The following is a 23,108-nucleotide window of genomic DNA, read 5'->3' on the forward strand; positions in this document are numbered from 1 at the left end:
GGTCTGAATACTTAGGAGCATGTGATATTTCAGTTTTTCTTTTTTAATAAATCTGCAAAAATGTCAACAATTCTGTGTTTTTCTGTCAATATGGGGTGCTGTGTGTACAATATGGGGGGCCGTGTGTACAATATGGGGGGCTGTGTGTACAATATGGGGTGCTGTGTGTACAATATGGGGTGCTGTGTGTACAATATGGGGTGCTGTGTGTACAATATGGGGGGCCGTGTGTACAATATGGGGGGCTGTGTGTACAATATGGGGTGCTGTGTGTACAATATGGGGGGCCGTGTGTACAATATGGGGGGCTGTGTGTACAATATGGGGAGCTGTGTGTACAATATGGGGTGCTGTGTGTACAATATTGGGTGCTGTGTGTACAATATGGGGAGCTGTGTGTACAATATGGGGTGCTGTGTGTACAATATGGGGCGCTGTGTGTACAATATGGGGGGCTGTGTGTACAATATGGGGGGCTGTGTGTACAATATGGGGTGCTGTGTGTACAATATGGGGCGCTGTGTGTACAATATGGGGTGCTGTGTGTACAATATGGGGGGCTGTGTGTACAATATGGGGAGCTGTGTGTACAATATGGGGGGCTGTGTGTACAATATGGGGGTGTTGTGTGTACAATATGGGGTGCTGTGTGTACAATATGGGGGGCTGTGTGTACAATATGGGGGGCTGTGTGTACAATATGGGGTGCTGTGTGTACAATATGGGGTGCTGTGTGTACAATATGGGGCGCTGTGTGTACAATATGGGGTGCTGTGTGTACAATATGGGGAGCTGTGTGTACAATATGGGGGGCTGTGTGTACAATATGGGGGTGTTGTGTGTACAATATGGGGTGCTGTGTGTACAATATGGGGGGCTGTGTGTACAATATGAGGTGCTGTGTGTACAATATGCGGGGCTGTGTGTACAATATGGGGGGCTGTGTGTACAATATGGGGTGCTGTGTGTACAATATGGGGGCTGTGTGTACAATATGGGGTGCTGTGTGTACAATATGGGGGGCTGTGTGTACAATATGGGGTGCTGTGTGTACAATATGGGGTGCTGTGTGTACAATATGGGGGGCTGTGTGTACAATATGGGGTGCTGTGTGTACAATATGGGGTGCTGTGTGTACAATATGGGGGGCTGTGTGTACAATATGGGGTGCTGTGTGTACAATATGGGGTGCTGTGTGTACAATATGGGGTGCTGTGTGTACAATATGAGGTGCTGTGTGTACAATATGAGGTGCTGTGTGTACAATATGGGGTGCTGTGTGTACAATATGGGGTGCTGTGTGTACAATATGGGGGGCTGTGTGTACAATATGGGGTGCTGTGTGTACAATATGGGGTGCTGTGTGTACAATATGGGGGGGCTGTGTGTACAATATGGGGTGCTGTGTGTACAATATGGGGTGCTGTGTGTACAATATGGGGTGCTGTGTATACAATATGGGGGGCTGTGTGTACAATATGGGGGGCTGTGTGTACAATATGAGGTGCTGTGTGTACAATATGAGGTGCTGTGTGTACAATATGGGGGGCTGTGTGTACAATATGGGGGGCTGTGTGTACAATATGGGGTGCTGTGTGTACAATATGGGGTGCTGTGTGTACATTAATGAGGAAAAAAATGAACTTAAATGATTTTAGCAAATGGCTGCAATATAACAAAGAGTGAAAAATTTAAGGGGGTCTGAATACTTTCTGTCCCCACTGTATCACGAGTGCTATTCACTCTCACTTTATGATTGATTTTTATTAGGACTTTTTAAATGTATTTATTTGTTGGCACAGTGGACTTTATTGACTTTTTATACCATGTTCATTTGAATTCACTATTAACTCAAAAAAAGTTGTAGTCATCATTCTCATATTTGATATATAAGCAGTGTTGCACAGTCACTTTATTATATTTGCATATTTATTTTTATATACTCATGTTTTAGCGCTACAGTTTATTTGTAATCAATATCAGCTTGCCTATTCAGCTTTTTTTATATCCATCATTAGTTATTTATAAGATGCTCTGGTTATTATAGATATTTTATTGGAAACACTAATTATTCATTGGGAAGAATGCTCCTTACATTCATGGTCAGTCTGAAGAACTCCCCCCCCCCACCCCCACCCCCTATCCTCAAAAGATAGCTAAAAAAAAGATAGTTGGTTTCAGAATTTACTGAGACAGAAATTGCTTATTGCTCAGGGATACTCTAGAGCAGGCATATGCAATTAGCGGACCTCCCGCTGTTGCTGAACTACAAATCCCATGAGGCATAGCAAGACTCTGACAGCCACAAGCATGACACCCAGAGGCAGAGGCATGATGGGACTTGTAGTTTTGCAACAGCTGGAGGTCCACTAATTGCAGATCCCTGCTCTAGACCAATGGTTCTCAGCCTGGGGGTCGAATGACGATTTGCCAGGGGTCCCCGAATCCTGGGCTGTCCCTGGAGCCCACGGCCGCCCACTCAGCCTCTTCACAGCCGCCCATTCAGTTCACGGCATGCGTGGGGGGGGGGGCAGAGACTACAGGTCAGCTGACTGGTGAGGAATGTGAAGTGGGAGGGGCTGGAGCAGACCCCATCTCCTGATTTCGGCATAGGTGTCACTGATGCGAGACACCACAGAGCCACTCATCCCACCCCGCCCCCCCCCCCCACGACCAAGGAGTAAGAGAAGGAATAAAAATAGAGAATACATGGAAGGTAGAGGAAAAGAGGGCGGGGGGGGCAAAGAAAAAGGGAGAGAATGAATAAGAGAAAGAATAAGAAAGACGGCTAGATAGAGGGATGGGGGAAAAAACAAGAAATTAGGATAGAGAGAGATAAAAGGGAAAGAAGGGAGAACAAAGAGAAAGAGGGGTACATCCTAAAATGTACCATAAGGGGTTTTAATACTGTACGATTGGAAGGGACTCGGGGAGCCCTAAATATCCATTGATTAGGGGTGCAAATTACTTGTCTTGCCTTGTGTGCTGACAACCCACGCTACGAAAATAATTTTACTGTTGGGGGTCCCCACAACTTGGGAAATTTTATCAAGGGGTCACGGCACTAGGGAGGTTGAGAACCATTGTACTGGAAGAACCCTGGATGAGAAAGATTGATTGATTTTATAAAGCATTTGAGTGTTTTATATAAGATTATTCCTTTGTTGGGTCGTTCTGCAGTTTTCTATAGAAGCAATCAGGATAAAGAATTCTCTATCTTTGAGTTTCCTGTTTTATAGTAACTATTTGTATCGACAGAGCAATCATCCTTTAGAGCCGTGTTACTATGTATCCACCTAGTGGTCAGGATATATAACTTACTTGCCACGATGTGGAGTCATTATGTTTTCTTAGATGTAAATTATGTTTTTGTTTCCTTTTAATGGTATTTTGTCTAGTGAAATCTCATGGTTATATTTTAATCTGTATTCTTCCTGTCTAAATATGAATTCCCCCGTCAGTAGCACCACACTTTATAGCAGGGGCGGACTGATAACTCATGGGGCCCCCGGGCAATAGGAGATTATGGGGCCCCCAGGCAATCAGAGATTATGGGGCCACACAGTATACACGCACACAGTATACAATCACACAGTATACACATGTACACACAGTATACACATGTACACACAGTATACACAGACAGATGTAAAAAAACACAGATTTCTACATACTGTCCCTGGTTTTACTGAGGCTGGCAACCCTGATGGGGCCCCCTAGTGGCCCAGGGCCCTCGGGCAGTTCCCCAAGTGGCTCAATGGTCAGTCCACCCCTGCTTTATAGCCATTCCCATACCTCCCAACACTTTAAGATGGGAATGAGGGACACCAACTAACAAACGTTTGTAGGCATACACACCTCCCAACTTTTTGAGATGGGGATGAGGGACACCTATCAGCAAAAGTATGCAGGAATAGGACACACCCCTGGCCACGCCCCCTTAAAGGAGAACTGTACAAAAAAACAAGATTGGTTAAACCCACGAGTGCTTTTTATACCACTACTATTCCTTTATATTGGCTTTTGGAATTTACAAATGCAGCAATTTAGAAATCAGATGAAAGGTTTAGCGCTGGAAAACACTTTTTGACAGATAAAAAGTGCATTTTATATACATCTCTATAGATCAGACCAAAATGAGGGACAAATGAGGAGGAATGAGGGACAGAGGGACATTGCTCCAAATCAGGGACAGTCCCTCGAAATCAGGGACAGTTGAGAGCTATGGGCATAGGACATACCCCTTGCCACACCCCCTTAAAGGAGCATTAACCAAAAAAAAAGGTTACTTAAATCCACAAGGACTTTTTTTTTACCACTACTATTCCTTTATTTCGTCCTTTAAAATGTACAAATGCCGCAATTTAAAAATTGGATGAAATGTTTAGCGCTGGGAAACACTTTTTGAAAGATAAAAAGTGCATTTTATATACAACTATATAGATCAGACCAACGTGTGGGACAAATGAGGGGGGAAGAGGGACAGAGGGACATTGCCCCAAATCAGGGACAGTCCCTCGAAATCTGGGACAGTTGGGAGGTATGCATTCCCCATTCACAATGGACAGGCTTGAGGAAGGGAGCTATCCCCATAATACGTTGCCAGTTATGGGTGTTACCTAGGTTGGCCTGCAAGCAAATACAACCCACCAAGGAACGACCATTACTGGCAACGTATTTTGGGGATAGCTCCCTTCCTCAAGCCTGTCCATTGTGAATGGGGAATGCATACCTCACAACTGTCCACCCATCAAGGCATTTTGACATTTGCATAACTCTTACCAAGATCCAGCCCACTGCTTGCACCAGGGCTGTATTTAATTACAGAAGTCCAAAGCTATAAAGTTTGCAGCATTATCAGGGATTAAATTGCTGGTTTTGTTGGGGTCATAGGAGGTTATCAGAGGGTTAAAACAACTTCCCAATAAATTCAATTTTTTTTGTAGGAGCCGATTTGTGCCAGCATTGTACTTCCAGTGGCCACCAACAGGTGTCTCTCAGCTACCTCTGTAAAATCCGCAGTTTAACCACTTGCTTAATGGACACTTTTACCCCCTTCCTGCCCAGGCCAATTTTCAGCTTTCAGCGCTGTCACACTTTGAATGACAATTGCGCGGTCATGCAGCACTGTACACACATGACATTTTTATCATTTTCTTCTCACAAATAGAGCTTTCATTTGGTGCTATTTTATCACCACTGGGGGGGGGTTATTTTTTGCTAAACAAACAAAAAAAGACTGAAAATTAAAAATATTTTTTTTTTTCATAGTTTGTTAAAAAATGTTGCAAACAGGTAATTTTTCTCCTTCATTGATGAGCACTGATAGCCTTCAATGATGTGTGCTGATGAGGCTGCACTGATCGGCACTGATGGCACTGATATGCTGCACTTATGAGCACTGATGAGGTGGCACTGATGGGCACTGATATGCTGCACTGATGGGCACTGATATGCTGCACTGATGGGCACTGATGAGGCGGCACTGATGGGCATTGGTAAGCTGCACTGATGGGCACTGATGAGGTGGCATTAATGGGCACTGGTATGCTGCACTGATGGGCACTGATGAGGCGGCACTAATGGGCATTGGTAGGCTGCACTGATGGGCACTGATGAGGTGACACTAATGGGCACTGGTATGCTGCACTGATGGGCACTAATATGGCGGGACTGATGGGCATTGGTAGGCTGCACTGATGGGAACTGATGAGGTGGCACTGATGGGCACTGATATGCTGCACTGATGGGCACTGATATGCTGCACTGATGGGCACTGATGAGGTGGCACTGATGGGCACTGATATGCTGGCACTGATGGGCACTGATATGCTGCACTGATGGGCACTGATATGCTGCACTGATGAGGCAGCACTGACGGGCACTGATGAGACAGCACTGGTGGGCACTGATGAGGCGGCACTGATGGGCACTGATAGGTGGCACTGATGGGCTCTGATAGGGGACACTGATGATTAAACACTGATAAGCACTGATAGGTGGCACTGGTAGGCACTGATTGGCAGCACTGGTGGGACTGCACTGATAATCAGGACACTGATTATTAGTGCTGATGTTCCTTTAACAGAAGCCGGTTATCGGCTGTCAGCATGAGGAAAGAAAAGCCGATGACCGGCTTGTGTTTACATCCTGTGATCAGCTATAATTGGCTGACAGCTGATCACGTGGTAAAGGGCCGCTGTGATTGGCTGAGTCTGAAGGGTTGGGCAATCACAGAGTGCGCCACCCGCGCGCCGCAAGTGTGGGGGGGGGGGCGGTGGTGCAGGGGGTAGCCTGATTACGGTAGTAAGCCCATCTACTCCCTCCCGGCAAAGTAAACCCGCGCTGTAGCCATCTTTTGGCCATAGCGCAGACAGGAAGTGGTTAATAATTAGCAAACAATTGGAGGAAAACGCAATTTAAGAAACTACATTGAGCTTTCATGTCCTTCTTGATTGATCCCTCAGCCTCAACCTGTTCTGGTGTGGCACCATACGACCCAAACTACTACAAAGTAGAGCTGCGACAAAATATCTACCTTCTGGGACCAAATTTTAAACCACATACAGTATCTCATATCTCACAAAAGTGAGTACACCCCATTTTTGTAAATCTTTGATTATATCTTTTCATGTGACAACACTGAAGAAATGACACTTGTCTACAATGTAAAGTAGTGAGTGTACAGCTTGTATAACAGTGTAAATTTGCTGTCCCCTCAAAATAACTCAACTCACAGCCATTAATGTCTAAACCGCTGGCAACAAAAGTCAGTACACCCCTAAGTGAAAATGTCCAAATTGGGCCCAAAGTGTCAATATTTTGTGTGGCCACCATTATTTTCCAGCACTGCCTTAACCCTCTTGGGCATGGAGGTCACCAGAGCTTCACAGGTTGTCACTGGAGTCCTCTTCCCCTCCTCCATGATGACATCACAGAGCTGGTGGATGTTAGAGACCTTGCACTCCTCCACCTTCCGTTTGAGGATGTCCCACAGATGATCAATAGGGATTAGGTCTGGAGACATGCTTGGCCAGTCCATCACCTTTACCCTCAGCTTCTTTAGCAAGGCAGTGGTGGTCTTGGAGGTGTGTTTGGGGTGGTTATCATGTTGGAATACTGCCCTGCGGTCCAGTCTCTGAAGGGAGGGGATCATGCTCTGCTTCAGTATGTCACAGTACATGTTGGCATTCATGGTTCCCTCAATGATCTGTAGCCCCCCAGTGCCGGCAGCACTCATGTACCCCCAGACCATGACACTCCCACCACCATGCTTGACTGTAGACAAGACACACTTGTCTTTGTCCTCCACACCTGGTTGCCCCCACACACGCTTGTCACCATCTGAACCAAACAAGTTTATCTTGGTCTCATCAGACCACAGGACATGGTTCCAGTAATCCATGTCCTTAGTCTGCTTGTCTTCAACAAACTGTTTGCGGACTTTCTTGTGCATCATCTTTAGAAGAGGCTTCCTTCTGGGATGATAGCCATGCAGACCAATTTGATGCAGTGTGCGGCGTATGGTCTGAGCACTGACAGGCTGACCCCCCCCCACCCCTACAACCTCTGCAGCAATGCTGGCAGCACTCATATGTCTATTTCCCAAAGACAACCTCTGGATATGACGCTGAGCACGTGACCACAACTTCTTTGGTGGACCATGGCGAGGCCTGTTCTGAGGGGAACCTGTCCTGTTATACCGCTGTATGGTCTTGGCCACCGTGCTGCAGCTCAGTTTCAGGGTCTTGGCAATCTTCTTATAGCCTAGGCCATCTTTATGTAGGGCAACAATTCTTTTTTTTCAGATCCTCAGAGAGTTCTTTGCCATGAGGTGCCATGTTGAACTTCCAGTGACCAGTATGAGAGAGTGAGAGCGATAACACCAAAGCAGGGAATAAAACTGATTACTTCCCCTAGTAAAAGCACTTCCCACAGTACACATAAACACTAGCTAGGCACACATTTAACCCTTTGATAGCCCCTGATGTTTAACCCCTTCCCAGCCAGTGTTATTAGTACAGTGAAAGTGCATATTTTTCTAGTATAGCATAGCTTAGCATAGTATAGCTTTAGTTTTAGGCACTTGATAACAAATGATGTAAAGTAAGGATACATTGAAATATAAAGCAACAAATAGTTTTTATTTGTCAATTAACAACCTACAAAATGCAGACACAGAAAAAAACTAAAATCATATCAATTTTTGATGTGTCCCCACCCTAACCATTTTACCTCTGGAAGGTTTTACCCCCTACATGACCAGGCCATTTTTTGCTGTTCCGCACTGCGCTACTTTAACTGGCAATTGCGCCGTCAAACAACACCATTTTTCGCACAAATAGAGCTTCCTTTTGGTGGTATTTGATCACTATTGGGTTTTTTATTTTTTATTACATAATCAAAAAAAGACCAAAAATGTAACCCCCCCCCCAATATTTTATACTTTCTGTTATAAAACATTTGAAAACAATGAGAAGAGCCGGTGCTCTGGCTTCATGTGTCCTCCACACACCTATAAACAGTATAAAACAAGGAGAAGAGTCGGCAAAATCCGTTGTTGAAGTCTTCATTGGCTACATGGTGTGACATTAAAGAGCTAACGCGTTTCGGCGAAAGCCTTACTCATAGCTCTGATCGTGAGCGATGATTTAAAGCTTTCCCCGAAAAGGGATCACCTGTGAATCAGACCCCACGCTTGGTCATCTCAGCTCCCTGTTAGCGCTGCACCTCTTTCCTGCTATAAAACATTTCTAATAAAGTCAAATTTCTTCACTTACTGGCCAAAATGTATTCTGATACATGTCTTTGGTAAAAAAAGAAAAAAATTCCAATAAATATATAATAATTGGTTTGTGCGAGTTATAGCGTCTACAAACTATGGTATATATATTGGAATTTACGCAGCTATGATACAATACTGGTAATGGCGGTGATCAGCGACTTATAATGGGACTGTGATAGGGTGGCGGGTGATCTGGCGCTAACTGACACATCTGAGAGGGTCGCTGACTGACACCGACATCACCAGTGACACTAATACAGTGATCAGTGATAATACTATACACTGTCACTGTACTAATGACACTGGCTGGGAAGGGGTTTAACCTCAAATGGCAATCAATGGGTTAACTGTGTCCCTAACAAGCTACAGTGTGTGTAATGTGTGCTGCCTGTTTTTTTCCCCTTCTTTTCAGGGAGAAGAAACAGCCAGATCGCTGTTCACAGCACACAGAGTCTGGTGTGGTTTGTAAACACAGAACTCTGCGCTGTGATTGGACACAGCCGATCAGCTGACTTCAGACAAAATCACCGGCTGAAATCTGCTGCCAAACTCGTGCTGCGTCCAATCACAGCACGGGTCACATGTGCGCCCCAAACCCGGAAGCAAGATGGCGACTCACGTGTACATTGCTGTGTCTCCACCTGCTGCCCGCTTTCAGTATATTTACTGTGAGTGGTCGGCAGGTGGTTAACCAGATCCCGCCCACGCTACATAGCCAAAAGACGGCTACAGGGCGGGCTTACTCTGCCGGCAGGGCGTACATGGAGGTCCTCCTGTGACTGAGCTGCCTGCGCACCCCCTGCGGCATGTCCTTAGGACACAGCTGATCACAGATCAGGGTAAAGGGCCAATCAAATCCAGTGACAGCTGATCACAGAGTGTAAACACAAGCCTGTTATCGGCATTCCTTTCCTCACACTGACAGCATGAGGAGAGGAGAGGAGAGCCGATAACCGGCTTGTGTTATAGGGACATCTACACTGATAATCGGGGGAAATGATTATCAGTTTCGTGATTATCAGTGCAGTCCCAGCAGTGCCCACCAGTGCTGCCAATCAGTGCTCATCAGTACTGCCAATCAATGTCCACCAGTGCTGCCAATCAGTGCTCATCAGCTGCCAATCAGTGCTCACTGGTGCTGCCAATCAATGTCCACTAGTGCTGCCAATCAATGCCCACTAGTGCTGCCAATCAGTGCTCATCAGTACTGCCAATCAGTGCCCACTAGTGCTGCCAATCAATGCCCACTAGTGCTGCCAATCAATGCCCACTAGTGCTGCCAATCAGTGCTCATCAGTACTGCCAATCAGTGCCCACTAGTGCTGCCAATCAATGCCCACTAGTGCTGCCAATCAATGCCCACTAGTGCTGCCAATCAGTGCCCACTAGTGCTGCCAATCAGTGCTCATCAGTACTGCCAATCAATGTCCACCAGTGCTGCCAATCAGTGCTCATCAGTACTGCCAATCAGTGCTCACTGGTGCTGCCAATCATTGCCCACTAGTGCTGCCAATCAATGCCCACTAGTGCTGCCAATCAGTGCTCATCAGTACTGCCAATCAATGCCCACTAGTGCTGCCAATCAATGCCCACTAGTGCTGCCAATCAGTGCCCACTAGTGCTGCCAATCAGTGCTCATCAGTACTGCCAATCAGTGCCCATAAGTGCTGCCAATCAGTGTCCACTAGTGCTGCCAATCAGTGCTCATCAGTACTGCCAATCAGTGCCCACTAGTTCTGCCAATCAATGCCCACTAGTGCTGCCAATCAGTGCCCACTAGTGCTGCCAATCAGTGCTCATCAGTACTGCCAATCAGTGCTCATTAGTGCTGCCAATCAGTGCCCAACAGTGCTGCCAATCAGTGCCCACTAGTGCTGCCAATCAGTGCCCATCACTACTTCAAATCAGTGCTCATTAGTGCTGCCAATCAGTGCCCAACAGTGCTGCCAATCTATGCTCAGCAGTGCTGCCAATCAGTGCCCATCAGTGCCTCCTTATCAGTGTCACCTATCAGTTTTGCCTATCAGTGCCCCTCTGTGCCGCCTATCAGTGCCCTTTTGTGCCGCCTATAAGTGCAACCTATCTGTGCCCCTCTGTGCCGCCTATGAGTGCCACCTATCAGTGCCCTTCAGTGCAACCTCATTAGTGCCTCCTCATCAGTGCCCACCAGTGAAGGAGAAAAATTACCTGTCTGCAAAATTTTATAACAAACCATGAAAAACTTTTTTTTCTTTTTTTAATTTTGGTAGTTTTTTTTTAGTTTGTTTAGCGAGAAAAAAAAATCACCCAGTGGCGATTAAATACCACCAAAAGAAATCTCTATTTGTGTGATGAAAATGATAAACATTTGGGTACAGTGTTACATGACCGCGCAATTGTCATTCAAAAAGTGAGAGCGCTGAAAGCTGAAAATTGGCCTGGGCAGGAAGGGGGTGAAAAGCGCCCGGTAGGCAAGTGGTTTAATAGCATCAGATCTCCCAGTTAAAGATTTTGCAGGAATATTAGGGAATCAGCGAATAATTAAACAATTACAATAAACGGGTGCCAATCATCGATACGATAACATGCAAGCTAACCCCCCCCCCCGTGCCACCACCTCCCGCTGGCCCTTTAAGTGGATTTTACCCCACCGGGTGTGGCAGAGCTTCTGGTCATGTGATCACGGTGATCGCGCTCCAATCAGCTTAAAGGGGAAATGTAAAAAATTCAGCTGATTGGGTGGTTTCAAGCAAGGGGGGGAGTTTAGATTCCATCCAATAAATGTACTTCTATTGCTCTTTGTATCTTCAATAAAGATCTATTAGGGTCAATGATGATGAGGAGGAGGAGGACGAGGACGATTCTTCATTAATATTCGACCTAATATGCGATCTATCGTCATCATCTTTCCCCTAACGAATTCGTCATGTTCAGCTTCGAAAGCCCCTTGTGTATTTTCATTAATCAGATCAGGCTTTTGGCTCCCATTAATGGGTGTTCTTGACGCTTCGTCCGCCATCTTGCCACACCCTGGCACCGCTTTTGTTTCATCCTCTGACTGATTCTCTCCCCTTCTGACTCCGTTGTTGACAAACTGACCCATTTTGAAGTAACAGTAGAGGGGGGTCATCACCATTGCCTTTATGGTTTCTTTATCGCCTTGTGACCCCACATTCTGGTCAGGTGCCCATCCCCCATCTGGTCCTGGTGTCTCCTCGCGACCTTCTTTGTGATTTCTCATAATCCCAACCTAAACTGGCGTTGAATTCTGGAGAAATAGAATTAAAAAGAAATATAAACGCCTGGTAAAGAGACAATGCTGGATCTAGTTAAAAAAAAAAAAAAAAAAAATTGCATAGCTATTCTTCCAGTGACTCTGCATGTTCATTCGTTCGGAGTAAATTGGGCAAAAACAAACATTCTTTGGGGTATTTTCTCTTCTGAACAAGTGTCCTTTTTTAATTTGCGGTAGCAAAATACCACATTATGGCCACTAGATGGAGCTGAGGAGCACAGGAAAAGCATAGGTTTTTGTAGCTAGAGATACAATGCAACAAATCTAGAGAACACTAGAGGGAATTAGCAAATAAATGTAACCAGTGTGGCTCAAAATGGATGTACTGTACATGCAGATTCATTGGATGAATGGCTATGCAAATTTTTGTAAATAGACCCCAATAACATTAATAGTGGAAGCACAATATGTTTCATCTGTGATAGAAAGAGAATTCCAGTGAATTTTCTCAGTGGGAATTTTTGGAAGTTTGGAAGTGTATTACATTGCAATTACTGGGACCAGTCAACTAGAAGGAGTCCATGTGCTATCCATGCCCCCATCCCCCCCTCCATTTTTAAAAGGGAACCCTTAATTGATAGCCGATGTTCCTAATTGTGGCCAGGGCAATAGCTAGCTTTATTTTACATCTGGCCTTGCAGCAGTAAGGTCCAGAGGTTACGTCCCACCAGGGATGCTGGTGATTAGGTTTGTATGTTCTCCAGGATTATACTGGTTAAATGGGCTTTCATGTGTGGTTGGACCCGCTGTGTTTGTATTAGAGTCTGTTGACAAAAGCTTTTGTTTGCATCAGAACTTCTTTCATACAAGTCAATGGTAATGCAAAAGCCGCTAAGGAGGTCAACTTCAGTTCAGAAGGTGCTCAGTTTAATGTCAGAAGGAGGTCAACTGCAAGTCGGAAAGGCTGTCAGCTGCAGGTCAAAGGGAGGTCAGCTTCAGGTCAGAAGGAGGTTAACTGCAAGTCGGAAGACAGTCAGCTTCAGGTCAAAAGGAGGTCAACTACAATTCAGAAGTCAGCTGCAGGTGTTCTATCAGATAGCCACTACATGTCCTACTGCGCATGCACGGTGCGTTCCAAACATTATGTGTGATGGGTAGCGGCTTTCTCATAGAACATAGTCAGCCGATTTGGAGCACACTGCGCATGCAGAAGTGGGGCGGGCTGGGGCGGGCTGCGGCGGGAGCGAGCACCAATTTTATACAATTAACAGTATAATACTGCACATGACAATTAAAGAAATACAATTGAAGAAGTTTATCAACGTTTGCAATAGAGAATGTGACATGGCAATTAAAAAGGTTTATGAGAGGTTTGTGTACGAGTATGACATGACAATTACTGAGGCATCTTTATTTAAACGATTAAAATCCAAAAACAGTCAAATCTTGGGCATAGAAGACAGGGAAAACCAGTTAACGCGTTTCACATCATGGATAGATGCTTAGTCATAGCTCATTTTTTCCTTTCTTCCAAATGTCTCCTGTGTGCCAACCTCACCGTCCTGCCTGCCATGTCTCCTGTGTGCCAACTTCACCGCCCTGCCTGCCATGTCTCTGGTGTGCCAACCTCACCGCCATGCATGCCTGGCATGTCTCCTGTGTGCCAACCTCACCTTCCTGCCTGCCATGTCTCCTGTGTGACAACTTCACCACCCTGCCTGCCATGTCTCCTGTGTGCCAACCTCACCGCCATGCATGCCTGCCATGTCTTCTGTGTGCCAACCTCACCATTCTGCCTGCCTGCCTGCCATGTCTCCTGTGTGCCCACCTTACCGCCCTGCCATGTCTCCTGTGTGCCAACCCCACCACCCTGCCTGCCATGTCTTCTCTGTGCCAACCTCACCGCCCTGCCTGCCTGCCATGTCTCCTGTGTTCCAACCTCACAGTCCTGACTGATGTGCCCTGTGTGTGCCAACCTCACTGCCCTGCCTGCCATGTCTCCTGTGTGCCAACCTCACCACCCTGCCTGACATGTGTCTTATGTGTGCCAACCTCACCACCCTGCCTGCCATATCTCCTGTGTGCCAATCTCACCGCTCTGCTTGCTTGTCATGTCTCCTGTGTGCCCACCTCTCCGTCCTGCCTGCCATGTCTCCTGTGTGCCAACCTCACTTCCCTACCTGATGTGCCCTGTGTGTGCCAACCTCACCGCCCTGCCTGCCATGTTTCCTGTGTGCCAACCTCACCGCCCTGCCTGATGTGTCTTGTGTGTGCCAACCTCACCGCCCTGTCTGCAATGTCTCCTGTGTGCCAAACTCACCACCCTGCCTGACATGTGTCCTGTGTGTGCCAACCTCATCACCCTGCCTGCCATGTCTCCTGTGTGTGAATCTCACCGCCCTGTCTGCCATGTCTCCTGTGTGCCAACCTTTACGCCTGGCCTGCCTGCCATGTCTCCTGTGTGCCAACCTGCCATGTGTCCTGTGTGAGGGCTCTCCTTTGACACCTCTTATCAGGACTTCACCTCTCTGTGTGCTCCCCCTACATGGGGGACTCCTCTGTGTGCTCCTCTATGACTGACCCCTCTGTGTGATCCTCTCCATGGGGGACTCCTCTGTGTGCTCCTCTACATGGGGGACTCCTCTGTGTGCTCCTCTACATGACTGAACCCTCTGTGTGCTCCTCTGCATGCGGGACTCCTCTGCGTGCTCCTCTACATGGGGGACTCCTCTGTGTGCTCCTCTACATGACTGACCCCTCTGTGTGCTCCTCTACATGACTGACCCCTCTGTGTGCTCCTCTACATGACTGACCCCTCTGTGTGCTCCTCTACATGGGGGACTCTTCTGTGTGCTCCTCTACATGACTGACCCCTCTGTGTCCTCCTCTACATGTCTGCATAATCTGACGACCTCCTGTATCATTTCCACATCCTCTGTCCACCTCCTGTATCCCGTGCGCATCTTCTGACCACCTCCTGTACTTTGTCTGCAGCCTCTAACCATCTCTTATATCATGTCTGCAGCCTCTAACCATCTCTTGTATCATGTCTGCAGCCTCTAACCATCTCTTGTATCATGTCTGCAATCTCTAACCATCTCTTGTATCATGTCTGCAGCCTCTAACCATCTCTGGTATCATGTCTGCAGCCTCTAACCATCTCTTGTATCATGTCTGCAGTCTCTAACCATCTCTTGTATCATGTCTGCAGCCTCTAACCATCTCTTGTATCATGTCTGCAATCTCTGAGCTTCTCTTGTCTTTTCTCACGTTTGCAGTCTCTGAGGGGAAGTCTGGAGAGGAATCAAGAGTGAGAGCGCCTCCGGGATGGGGATTATGGGAGGAGTCAGATGTGTGTGGACTGTGGAGAGGAGACTATAGGATAAAACCAGAACCACCAACCTGGAGCCATCTGACTGAGCCCTACACAGTGTACCTGAGAGGAGGTCAGTGACAGCGCCATCAAGCCAGTCTGAGGTAAGGGGGGAGTGAATGCAAAAATAAAAGGGGGCACTGATATAAAGGTTTCCCCCTTATATCACAAACCCCTCCCCCCTTACCTTAGTGTATTCACTCTGTGGAAGGTGATCTCTGGTCACAGAGCCATGATAGAGCCATGACAGAGCCATGATAGAGCCATGACAGAGCCATGACAGAGTCATGCCAGTGCCATGCCAGTAGAGATGAGCCAAACACCCTCCGGTTCGGTTCGCATCCAGAACATGCGAACAGGCAAACGTCTATGGGACACGAACATGAAAAATCAAGTGCTCATTTTAAAGGTTTATATGAAAGTTATTGTTATAAAAAGTGTTACCATGTTATGTAAGGGGTGACCCCGCCCCCCTCTGATGCCACAGGTAAAGCCATAGGGAAGTCCCTGTGAAGTCCCCGTGTGTCAGAGGGGGGTGGGGTCACCGGGTGGCCCTGCCCTCTGTTATATAAGAAATGTCAGAAGGACAGAAGCGTCACACAGCGGGAACCTCCCATGGTTGCGGATCGTCCAAAGAACAAAGAGGGGAAGAAGAAGCCGGAGGAAGATGCGGACGAGAAGACCGAAGGAAGAAGCAGAGGATCGGAGGAAGAAGAGGAAGAAGCGGGGGAAGAACAAGATGGAGGAAGAAAACCGAAGGAACACCAGAAGAAGATGGAAGAAGAAGACATTAAAGGAATTGTCAAAAAACGTCTCTTGTCTTTTTAACATTTTTGACACTTTTTTTGTGAAATGGTAGGGGTACATTTGTACCCCATTACCATTTCACACGGGGGGACTGGATCTGGGGGTCCCCTTGTTAAAGGGGGCTTCCGGATTCCAATAACCCCCCTGCCCGCAGACCCCCACAACCACCGGGCAAGGGTTGTGGGGATGAGGCCCTTGTCCCCATCAACATGGGGAAAACCATCCCATGTTGAGGGCATGTGGCCTGGTAAGGTTTTTTCCTGCTGCCTGCCAGATCGCGTGCTCGGATAAGGGTCTGGTATGGATTTTTAGGGGGGCCCCCACGCCATTTTTTTTAAATTTTGGCGCGGGGTGCCCCTTAAAATCTATACCAGACCCTTCAGGGTCTGGTATGGATTTTGAGGGGGATCCCCACGCCATTTTTTTTATTTTGGAGCGGGGTTCCCCTTAATATCCATACCAGACCTGAAGGGCCTGGTATGGAATTTGGGGGGACCCCACGCAAAGGGCCTGGTAATGCACTGTGGGGGAATCCCAGGCCATTTTCTTCAATGACTTGTATGTGACAATTCATTATAGCCGGCGCAGCGGCGCTATCGCTACTACTTTTAAATCACTTTTTTTTCCTTTAGAAATGTAATTTTTGCAGGGACTGTTCTAAACACGGGAAACATTTACAGGCATACTATAGACATCCCCCAGGTACCAAATTTAAAGGAATATTTCACTTTTATTGTTTCACTTTAAGCATTATTAAAATCACTGCTCCCGAAAAAAACAGACTATTTTAAAACCTTTTTTTACATTGATACATGTCCCCTGGGGCAGGACCCGGGTCCCCAAACACTTTTTATGACAATAACTTGCATATTAACCCTTAAAATTAGCACTTTTGATTTCTCCCGTAGACTTTTAATGGGTGTTCCGTGGTTTTCGAATTTGCCGCGAACACCCCAAATTGTTCACTATTCGGCGAACGGGCGAACAGCCAATGTTTGAGTCGAACTCATGCTGATGATCATAAGAAATATTGAGATGTTACTTTACACTTCATTTGGGGGAGCAGTAAATGTGCATCGGAGCTGCATTTTTACTGTCCCCCCAAACCAATCCCCTTTAACTGCTTCCCGTCCAGCGATGTACCAGTACTTGAGTGGAAGGATGATATCCTGGTCATCACTACATCAATGATCAAGATATCATTTTTTAGCCACAGCGATTTTGCACAAAGTAAAAGTAATCCTAGTGGCTGGGAAGCCACTGGATTACTTTTACAGGCAGTGGAAAGGGGTCCCATCACCACCTTTACTGCTTTTAAGATGTGACCAGTAGCATCCGGTTCCTGGGACACAGTGAGAGGGATGGATATTGTTCCTCCCACTGTGTGATGTCAGAAACCAGAAGTAACGGGGATTTTATCACTTCCGGTTTTTGTCTCATGTAAAGAAGCCATTACCGGCTTGAACAAGCATCTGATGAAACTGATCTTGGTTTGATCAGATGCTTTGGAGGCCAGAGGACAGATATGGGGTCTAAAAGACCTCATATCTCTCCATAAAGAGGACCTGTCATGGCCCATGCTATCACAAGGGATGTTATTCATCCCGTGTGAAAGCAAAAACTAAAAAAAAAAAAAAATGTAAAAGATACAGTGTAAGGGCGTGGTTGAAGGGGGCCCCATCAGGTAGGCTGTACAGGGCCCCATGGTTTCTAACAGCGGTCCTGCTCTTATTGTCCGGGGGCCCCATGAGTTGTCAGTCCAGCCCTCACATGTGTAGATAAGTATTGATTGTCCAAGACCAGGGTGGGAGGTGTGATGGTGGTGGTGCCACCCTGTCCTAGTTACATAGCGCCATTGTTGGTGTCAGGAAGCCTTCACAGGTGTTAGTTCCTCAATTTACGTGGCCAAAGTTGTGAATTTCTGCCAGATTGCAGGGATAGAGATGTTAAAACGGCATTATATGCGGAAGACAGATGGTCATGAGGGACAGAAAGGACAATTGGCTCACAAGAGGCTTGAAAGAGACCACCTAGGTCAAACTGGGACCAACATCCCTGGACAGGGTGGGAACCCTGGTCACTATCATAGTTACATAGTTACATAGTAGGTGAGGTTGAAAAAAGACACAAGTCCATCAAGTCCAACCTATGTGTGTGATTATGTGTCAGTATTTCATTACATATCCCTGTATGTTGCGGTCATTCAGGTGATTATCTAATAGTTTCTTGAAGCTATCAATGCTCCCCGCTGAGACCACCGCCTGTGGAAGGGAATTCCACATCCTGGCCGCTCTTACAGTAAAGAACCCTCTACGTTGATTAAGGTTAAACCGCTTTTCTTCTAATTGTAATGAGTGGCCACGAGTCTTATTAAACTCTCTTCTGCGAAAAAGTTTTATCCCTATTGTGGGGTCACCAGTACAGTATTTGTAAATTGAAATCATATCCCCTCTCAAGCGTCTCTTCTCCAGAGAGAATAAGTTCAGTGCTCGCAACCTTTCCTCATAACTAAGATCCTCCAGACCCTTTATTAGCTTTGTTGCCCTTCTTTGTACTCGCTCCATTTCCAGTACATCCCTCCTGAGGACTGGTGCCCAGAACTGGACAGCATACTGGAGTCCAGGTGCGGCCGGACCAGAGTCTTGTAGAGTGGGAGAATTATCGTTTTATCTCTGGAGTTGATCCCCCGTTTAATGCCAATATTCTGTTTGCTTTATTAGCAGCAGCTTGGCATTGCATGCCATTGCTGAGCCTATCATCCACTAGGACCCCCAGGTCCTTTTCCATCCTAGATTCCCCCAGAGGTTCTCCCCCCAGTGTATAGATTGATTTATATTTTTGCCACCCAAATGCATTATTTTACATTTTTCTACATTGAACCTCATTTGCCATGTAGTCGCCCACCCCATTAATTTGTTCAGATCTTTTTGTAAGGTTTCCACATCCTGCAGAGAAGTTATTGCCCTGCTTAGCTTAGTATCGTCTGCAAATACAGAGATTGAACTCTTTATCCCATCCTCCAGGTCGTTTATGAACAAATTAAATAGGATTGGTCCCAGCACAGAACCCTGGGGAACCCCACTACCCACCCCTGACCATTCTGAGTACTCCCCATTTATCACCACCCTCTGAACACGTCCCCTTGTAGCCAGTTTTCAATCCATGTACTCACCCTATGGTCCATGCCAACGGATCTTATTTTGTACAGTAAACGTTTATGGGGAACTGTGTCAAATGCTTTTGCAAAATCCAGATACACCACGTCTACGGGCCTTCCTTTATCTAGATGGCAACTCACCTCCTCATAGAAGGTTAATAGATTGGTTTGGCAAGAACGATTCTTCATGAATCCATGCTGATTACTGCTAATGATATCATTCTTATTACTAAAATCTTGTATATAGTCCCTTATCATCCCCTCCAAGAGTTTACATACTATTGACGTTAGGCTAACTGGTCTGTAATTCCCAGGGATGTTTTTTGGGCCCTTTTTAAATATTGGTGCTACATTGGCTTTTCTCCAATCAGCTGGTACCATTCCAGTCAATAGACTGTCTGTAAAAATTAGGAACAACGGTCTGGCAATCACCTGACTGAGTTCCCTAAGTACTCTCGGATGCAAGCCATCTGGTCCCGGTGATTTGTTAATGTTAAGTTTCTCAAGTCTAATTTTAATTCCGTCCTCTGTTAACCATGGAGGTGCTTCCTGTGTTGTGTCATGAGGATAAACACTGCAGTTTTGGTTACTGAAGCCCCCCGATTCACTCGTGAATACTGAGGAGAAGAATAAATTCAATACCTTCGCCATCTCCCCATCCTTTGTAACCAGATGTCCTTCCTCATTCTTTATGGGGCCAATATGGTCTGTCCTCCCTTTTTTACTGTTTACATACTTAAAGAATTTCTTGGGATTTTTTTTGGTCTCCTCCGCTATGTGTCTTTCATGTTCTATCTTTGCCGTCCTAATTGCACCCTTACATTTCTTATTGCATTCTTTATAAAGTCTGAATGCTGAGGATGATCCCTCAACCTTATATTTTCTGAAGGCCTTCTCCTTTGCTTTTATATGCATTTTTACATTGGAGTTAAGCCATCCAGGATTTTTGTTCGCTCTTTTAAATTTATTACCCAATGGGATACATTGGCTAATGCCCTTATTTAATATGCTCTTAAAGCAAACCCATCTCTCCTCCGTATTCTTTTTTCCTAATATTTTATCCCAATTTATGCCTTTTAGCAAGGTTTGTAGTTTAGGGAAGTTGGCTCTTTTGAAATTTAGTGTCTTTGTGTTCCCTTCATGTTTCCTATTTGTGTGATTTATACTGAAACTAATTGACCTGTGATCGCTGTTACCTAAATTGCCCCGTATTTCCACATCTGTGATCAGGTCTGTATTGTTGGTAATCAGTAGATCCAGTAATGTTTTATTTCTAGTTGGTGCGTCTACCATCTGACCCATAAAATTGTCCTGCAAGACATTAAGGAACTGGCGAGCCTTAAATGAATGTCCGGTTCCCTCCGCCCAGTCTATGTCTGGATAATTAAAATCCCCCATTATGATAACACTTCCCATCCTTGCTGCTAATCCAATTTGTGACAGGAGATCCGTCTCCACTTCCTCCCTCGGGTTAGGGGGCCTATAGCATACTCCCAGTATTATTTTCCCCTTAGCTTCATCCCTTTGGAGCTCTACCCATAAGGATTCCACCTCCTCACTAGCTCCCTCAGTGATGTCATCTCTCACATTCATTTGTACATTATTCTTGATATATAGGCATACCCCTCCCCCTTTTTTACCCTCTCTATCCTTGCGGTAAAGGGTATACCCTTGAATGTTTGCCAGCCAATCATGAGAGCTGTTGAACCAGGTCTCTGAAATTCCCACAAAATCCAAATCCTCCTCGTACAACAGTATCTCTAGTTCACCCATCTTGTCCGCCATGCTCCTGGCATTGGTGAACATGCCACATAGTTTAGACCGGTCGCATATTGTCCTCGTATTGGGTGTTTCAAGATTGCAACTAGGACTTGCTACTATACTCACCTTGTGTTTTTGTGCTTTGGTTAACCTATCACTAATGCCCCCAATACTACCCTCTGGAATATCTTCCGTGCTGGCTATCACTGTCTCTGGACCCTCCCCCCCATCGCCTAGTTTAAAAACCCCTCTAACTTTTTGGCCATCTTCATTCCCAGCAGATCTGCACCCTCCTCATTTAGGTGCAGTCCGTCCCTTCTATAGAACCGGTTACCAACTGAGAAGTCGGCCTATCTTTCTTCCACATACTGTATAATGCCATTTTAACATCTCTACCGCAGAGATTGAAAAATAAATGTACACATTTACCAATTTAAATTAAGGAACTAACACCTATGCAGGCTTCCTGACACCAACAGTAGGGGTTATGTTACTAGGACAGGAGGGCACCACCGCTTTCACACCTCCCTCTCTGCCCTTAGATAATAAATACCCGTGTGCCCATTCCATGGTGGTTGGATTAAGTTGTCATAAGGTAGCCTTTCTCAACCTTTTCAACACAGAGGAACCCTTGAAAGAACTTTCCAGTCTCAGGGAACCTCTGCTAAAAATCACTATATCTACAACTCATTATACATTAGTGTGATGGTCAGAAGCAAAATTTGCTCATTGTTCAAGAAACCCCTAGCAACCTCTGGAGGAACCCTGATTGAGAAATCCTGTCCTAAGATGTGGATATAATTTCTGGGGTATCTTCCTGGCACTCATTAGATCTGAAATTGGAGAAGCTAAGAAGCATCTTCAACATTACAGAACAAGTCTATTGAATGGGACCAACTACTACTAGATATACCATGATAATGAGAGCCTTCATAGACATGTGGAATATCCTCTCCAGTCCTCCCTCTGGGATGAATTCAGGAGCTCAAAAATCCAGCAACTAAACCCACCTGTAGTCTTCTTTCACCAAGTTTCTTGTGGTCCTCTGGGTGACTTGGAGTGGCAGAGATGGTAGAAGATTCGGGTGTCCAGTTCCCCACACTGTCTTTCTTCTGTACAGAGAGAAGAATTGTCCTCCGTTTAAAGTATTTGCTTCCTCTTCCTGCACTGGGCTCCTTATATCCTTCTCCTGGGGATGACGAGTGGGGTGACAGCTTCCTAAAAATATCTACACTTCTCCTTGATTTGCCTATACATGCCTCCGCCTTTTCTGAGAAGGATAATTGTTATATACTTACAATGTAGGTCAACTATTGCCCAACTAATGGGCTCCCTACTGCAATATATGACATTTGTTCTTGAGTTCAGATGTACTTTAACTAGCTCAGCTCTTTGGACATGCATGGTTTGCCCAAAGAGTGAACAGGTAAAAACAGGTTCACAGCCATTGAGCTGCCCGATCACTTTTGCATGACTGATGCATGCTGGCTAGGGATGGGCCGAACACCCCCCCCCCCCGGTTCGATTCGCACCAGAACATGCGAACAGACAAAAAATTGGTGCGAACATGCGAACCCTATTAAAGTCAATGGGACACGAACATGAAAAATCAAAAGTGCCCTTTTTGAAGGCTTATATGCAAGTTATTGCCATAAAAATGGTATGGGGACCCGGGCACTGCCCCAGGGGACATGCATCAATGCAAAAAAAAGTTTTTAAAACAGACGTTTTTTCAGGAGCAGTGATTATAATATTGCTTAAAGTGAAACAATAAAATTGAAATATTCTTTTCAATATCGTGCCTGGGGGGCCCCCTTAGTCTGCCTGAAGAGTTGCGTATCTGTCTGATGTGTTTTACTGTGCCGCAGCAAAATTACATTTCTAAAGGAAAAAATGTCATTTAAAATTGCTCACGGCTGTAATGTATTGCCGGGTCCCGGCAATATAGATAAAAATCAATGAAAAAAATCGGCATGGGTTTCCCCCTAGTCCATACCAGGCCCTTCGGGTC

The 23,108-nt window shown here is 45.9% G+C and overlaps 1 long non-coding RNA gene across 1 annotated transcript; it reads right to left on the minus strand.

Moving 5' to 3' along the window:
- Nucleotides 1-8,813: 8,813 nt before the first annotated feature.
- LOC141145635 (uncharacterized) lies at nucleotides 8,814-22,328 on the minus strand. Its single transcript, XR_012244580.1, has 2 exons — nucleotides 22,108-22,328; nucleotides 8,814-12,032 (listed from the first exon to the last, which is right to left on the minus strand). It is a non-coding gene; the product is annotated as an uncharacterized lncRNA (long non-coding RNA).
- Nucleotides 22,329-23,108: the final 780 nt, after the last annotated feature.

This window comes from Aquarana catesbeiana, linkage group LG05 (genome assembly GCF_042186555.1).
Source record: "Aquarana catesbeiana isolate 2022-GZ linkage group LG05, ASM4218655v1, whole genome shotgun sequence".
NCBI lineage: Eukaryota > Metazoa > Chordata > Amphibia > Anura > Ranidae > Aquarana > Aquarana catesbeiana.